General features: G+C 42.4%; 1 pseudogene; it reads right to left on the reverse strand.

Moving 5' to 3' along the window:
- Positions 1-739: 739 nt before the first annotated feature.
- LOC147433981 (uncharacterized) lies at positions 740-1,809 on the reverse strand (annotated as a pseudogene).
- Between the last annotated feature and the right edge of the window lie 3,483 nt (positions 1,810-5,292).

Raw genomic sequence — 5,292 nt, forward strand, 5'->3', positions numbered from 1 at the left:
TGTAAGCTTCTCTGACAATAACTCTTCCATGACTTGATAGAACATTTCCGAGCTCCAGAGAAAAAAGATCGAACTCAGGTAGCCCTTGAAACCATAGTCCCAAGTCGATCTTGTGCATGTATATGTATATCACAGATCCACGAACTTGCTGGATAAGAAATTTGAGCTGACAACATGTTCAGAGTAGAATAGACACCTGGCACATGCTCTTCCAGATGGAAGATACCAGAGGACAATTGTTCCTCCAACAATGGAGATGCCCTTCTCGTAGGAACCCTCAAAGGTAAGGAGCCTTGAGAGTGTAAGTGTGTCTTGCCTCTTGGATTTACAAGCTTGCTCATTAAAGGTGTTGGCCTGTCCGGTCCAAAGCAACCACACTAATGATCGATGAAGTCTGAGCAAGATGACACATGAACAAAAAGCACCGACGGATGCCAATTGAATCACTGCACATGAAAGTTTTTGAAATCGAAGAACCTTACGTGCAGGGTCTTATGAATCACTGCACATCAATGTTTTTGAAATCAAAAGAGCCTTGCATGCGGAAGAGGTTGAGTACGGGGTCTTATGCTCTAAGGAACAATATGTATTCTTCAAGCGGGTTGGAGATCCTGCACGCAAGGTTTTTTTTATTTCAAAAATTTTCATGTGCAGTAATTCAACTAACATCCGTCGGTGCTTTTTGTTCATGTATCATCTTGCACAGACTTCATAGACTTCATCGATCATTAGTGTGGCTACTTTGGACCAGGCAGGGCCAACTACTTTAATGAGCAAGATGACACATGAACAAAAAGCACCAATAGATGCCAATTGAATCACTACACATGAAAGTTTTTGAAATCAAAAGAACCTTGCGTGCAAGATCTCCAACCCGCTTGAAGAATACAAATTGTTTCTTAGAGGATAAGACCCTGTACTCAACCTCTTCCAAAATCATGTACAAGTAAAGCTACAACACCGCAAATCTGATCATGTCGCGTTCAGCTTCATTTGAAGACAATAGAAGATCCACTACATGGGCATCAAGCATCAGGAGGTATTTGAAACTACCAAGGAGGCTTAATTTGTATTGGCATCATGAGGTATTTGAAACTGCCAGGAGGCTTTTCTACTGGCAAGCGAAGATGCTGAAAAATGTCAATAACAGCTAACAGCTGATACACTTGCACTAACAATGAAGCCCGCCCAATCCACATTCGATCTAGCACATTGAATACTTTCTGTGGAATTCAGCTTGAAACACATATTCAACCCTGAGGGTCCAGCAGCCTCATTCACAGGTATAAACACAGAAACTATCAAAGCTGTTCTAACCTCATCTTCCTTAGATACAGAGATGCCACGTGCACCTTGTCTCGGAAACCTCTCAGGTGTGAGTTTCCCACTCAAAACACCCTCGGGAGAGCCTGGCTGAGCAGCAGGAGCTGGTCGCCTCGTCTGTCTTTGCTGACCACTGTTTCCTGACCACCAGGCATGGAGGCCTTGCTCGAAGTCAGTCCATCTTCCCACAGCCGAAGGTGTCCATCGGTCTGGTTTTGCCGCTGCTTTTCCTGAACTGAAAAGGATGATAGGTCTCTGGCTCGACAGGCTCGAGCATAACCTCAGCAAGTGTTTGATTTTGCGTCATCCTAGCTCTCCGCTACGGAGAACTTATCGTGCGTGGTATCCAGGCATCTCTGTTGAAAAGAAAGCCTGCTCTCAACACCATTAGGTTTCTCTCAAACAATGTCCTACGACACGCACATACACACGCATGGAAGAAGCGAGACTCTTGGGATGGTTTCCTACGACGTTAAAACTCTCTTCTTCTTCTTCTTCTTCTCTCAAGCAAAACAAGTGATAGAAACACAACGCCTGTCTCCAAATTCCAATCACATATAGCAAAGGAAAAGAAATGACATTTTTCTAGGAAAATTTACCAAAATATCCCCCTAGTTTGTGGGAAATTCCCCAATTTTCAAAAAAATGCTCTTCAAATTTTCCAAAATTCCCAAAATACCCCTGATTATGAGATTAAATATCTATAAAGATAAAAAAATTTGTAGCTTTTCATACGAAGACTAATTGTTTGTTTACCAATACAAGATGCTAAAACTAGAATTTGAGTTGGTTATGTAGGCTTTGAAGATGAATTGCTTCATTATTTTTAGACATAATTGCCTTTTTTTGCCAAATAATTTGCATGCTAAGCACACAAAAATGGATGTCAACTGTCAAAAAGGCTACATCAAGATGATGATGATGATGAGAGATGATTAGAGAGAGAGAGAGAGTCACGGGGTGTGCGTGTGAGAGAGAGAGAGAGAGAGAGAGAGAGAGAGAGAGAGAGAGAGAGAGAGAGAGAGAGAGAGAACCAAGAATAAAGATTAAAAAATCTTGAACAATCCAACCAAAATAGATACAAGGGTATTTTGGGAAATTCCACAAATTAGAGGGGTATTTTGGTAATTTTTCCTTTTTTATAAAAGGAAAATGTTAATTACCAAGAAACCAAATCCACTTCAGGGAAAGTCAAGGTCAATTTTGAATGTCAAACTTTCGCCTACAATGGGCTTGGAAGATTGGTCAAACGAGCTTGAATACAAAATACCAACAAAATATTGGTTTTGCTAGGGCTTCCTAGGCCACTTCAACCCTCTTCCTTCTCTTGATGTGCACTACAACTCTCTATAGCACCACCCCTTGCTATCTACCTCATATCTTCTACCCACATTCACCACTTTTGCCCTACGATACAATCTCACACTCATTGACACCTCTCAACTTGTGTACCCTTTGTAATACAAAAGGCTTTCTTTTTGTGTAGCTTTGTTCCTCTACATAAAACTAGCATATGTATAGATGACTAGCTCACCCTTAGTGAAGCATGTACTGTTTCAAGAGCAAAGGGAAGCTCTCTTGAGAAAGACACTCGTGAAAGTGTCATTTGATAATCTTTGCCCAAGAGAAGCCAAATTAGCACAGGGAGGCATTATCAAGAGTGGGAGTGTGAAACCATTCTTAAAGAGGGTTTGGTGAAGGAAAGAAAAGAGCAAGCAATTGAGGGATCCAAGTTTGGCATTGCTCCACGAGTTGTGTTACGCACATGACACACGCACGCACGCACACACACACACACAAAAGATAGCCCACCCATGTTTTCTAGCATCTTGGCTACAATATTCAAGGATTGGAAAAGCAGGTGCAATTAGTGCATGGTCTACGAAATGAGCATAAAGTGTGCCGTCCGCCAAGGTAGAAACTCATTTAGATGCAATTGATCATAAGGGATACAAAAGCTAAAGCAGTATCCTCCCCTACTACTCGAGCGGCTCACCTGTTGTGCCCTTGTGCATCCTCTTGTCCCTCCCTCTCCCTAGTCCTGAGATCGCACCTATGAAACTTCACCTTGGTTGCCAAGAACAATACATACTACAATCCTTGTTAGTAGAATGCAATGCCAGACCTACACCTTTTCTCCCCCTTATATTTTACCATACTCGTGACCTTGATAAAGGTAGGAGCATTGTGGTTGTAGAAAAAAAGCTCATGCAAGCAAAAAGATCATGAGCATCACAAGCCATAGGGTTTATGTAGGTACACAATTATGGAGGGGAGACTCAATTCCTGTGTAGATCAAAGGAAAAGTGAGAGGAGGTAGATCTCTCATCTCCCTCACCTTCATTCAAGGGAGGAGCTTATGCACAAAGCGATCAAACTACTCTCATATATGCCTTCGTTAAGAGACAGATAGCCTATGCTTGCTAAGGGATGACCTAGGGTTTTCTAAGTGCTCACACTTCGTACTTACGTGTGTGTGTGTGTGTGTGTGTGTGTGTGTGTGTGTGTGTGTGTGAGAGAGAGAGAGAGAGAGAGAGAGAGAGAGAGAGAGAGAGAGAGAGAGAGAGAGAGAGAGAGAGAGAGAGAGAGAGAGAGAGAGAGAGAACTACACATTGTGCATATACTATTGGTGAGCGCAAAAGGAAATTTTCATATTTGAGGGAATCTTAACCCTCTCTTGAAAGCTCCCCCCCCCCCCCCCCCCCCCCCCCCCCCCCCCCCCCCCCATGTTACCATATACATGTGGCCGTGATGTGTGTTAGGACTGTTGGGAATTTTTTCCCTCACTAGGAGGTTTTTTCCCCAAGGCATTGTATATATGCCCATCACTCTAAGGCTATCTTATCTTTCCATTGCAGACTAAGTAATACACTCTCTCTAGGGCTATCTTATCTTTCCATTGCACACTAAGTAATACATTCTCTATGGTGTGCCTTGAGCTTCCTTCGTCTCCTCCAAGTTGTGTGCGTTTCCCCACAACCCTATTTCCAACAATTGGTATCGGAGTAGGCTGCATCCTCCCGGGCTTAGTCTTCAGCCAGTACACACCTGCTCACCTTCTCAGATTTTTGTGAGCTTTGGTGAGCGTCTACGGGTCAAAAAATACTTCGAGAAAGGTCATTCAGGTTAGTTTGCTCAAATTTTCGATTCGGACTCATTTCAGCCTCCGTTTCCACTACATGCAGTGCTTTTGGGCAAAATTTTTGTCAGTGTCGTTTTTTGCATAGCATGTCCCTTATAGTATTCTACGGCTTGTGCTATATAGTACGTGTTTGTCTCACTTTGTTTCTCCTCTTTTTGAGTAGTTTTCACATCAGGTGTAGGCATTCACCATGGCTGACAACAACAACATAGATGTGTTCAAGATGTTTGTTGTTGAGGACAGATTGGATGAATTACCCTATGTGGGCTTACATGATCCAACATGTCCTTGTGTCAAAGGGCATTTAGAACATTGTGTAGGGCATTGATGTACGTCCTGGTTTTGTGGATACAAGCGATGTTGAGGATGATGCAGGTTTTGTTGGCAAAATTGCTGCTGTTAGGACTGTTTTTCCTATTGCTGAGCAAGCTCGTTGGGATGCAAGAGATGCACATGCTCATGCATTGATTGCATTGTCTATGAAGCGCACTATTACTCCTCACATTTGTTCAACAAAATATGCAAAACAAGCTTGGAATATTCTGGCTAGTCTTTATGCAAGTCGCAATGAGGCTAAAATTGCATTGTTACATAAAGAGCTAGAGTCAAAGAGGAAGATGAAATGGACACCTTCCTTGTTGGTGTCAAGGATATAAATGAGCAACTTATTTCTATAGGTGAAGTCTTTTCTGACAGTTCCCTTGTGCAGATTGTTCTTGATGCTTTGCTAGATTCTTACCAGACTTTTGCTAGTACTTGTTTGATGCATTATGCACGTTGTTGTTGCAAGAGTCACCTTCCAAAAAAAACAGGGCTAAACAGGATGC

The sequence above is a fragment of the Adiantum capillus-veneris genome, chromosome 19, assembly GCF_014529385.1.
Source record: "Adiantum capillus-veneris isolate H3 chromosome 19, ASM1452938v2, whole genome shotgun sequence".
NCBI lineage: Eukaryota > Viridiplantae > Streptophyta > Polypodiopsida > Polypodiales > Pteridaceae > Adiantum > Adiantum capillus-veneris.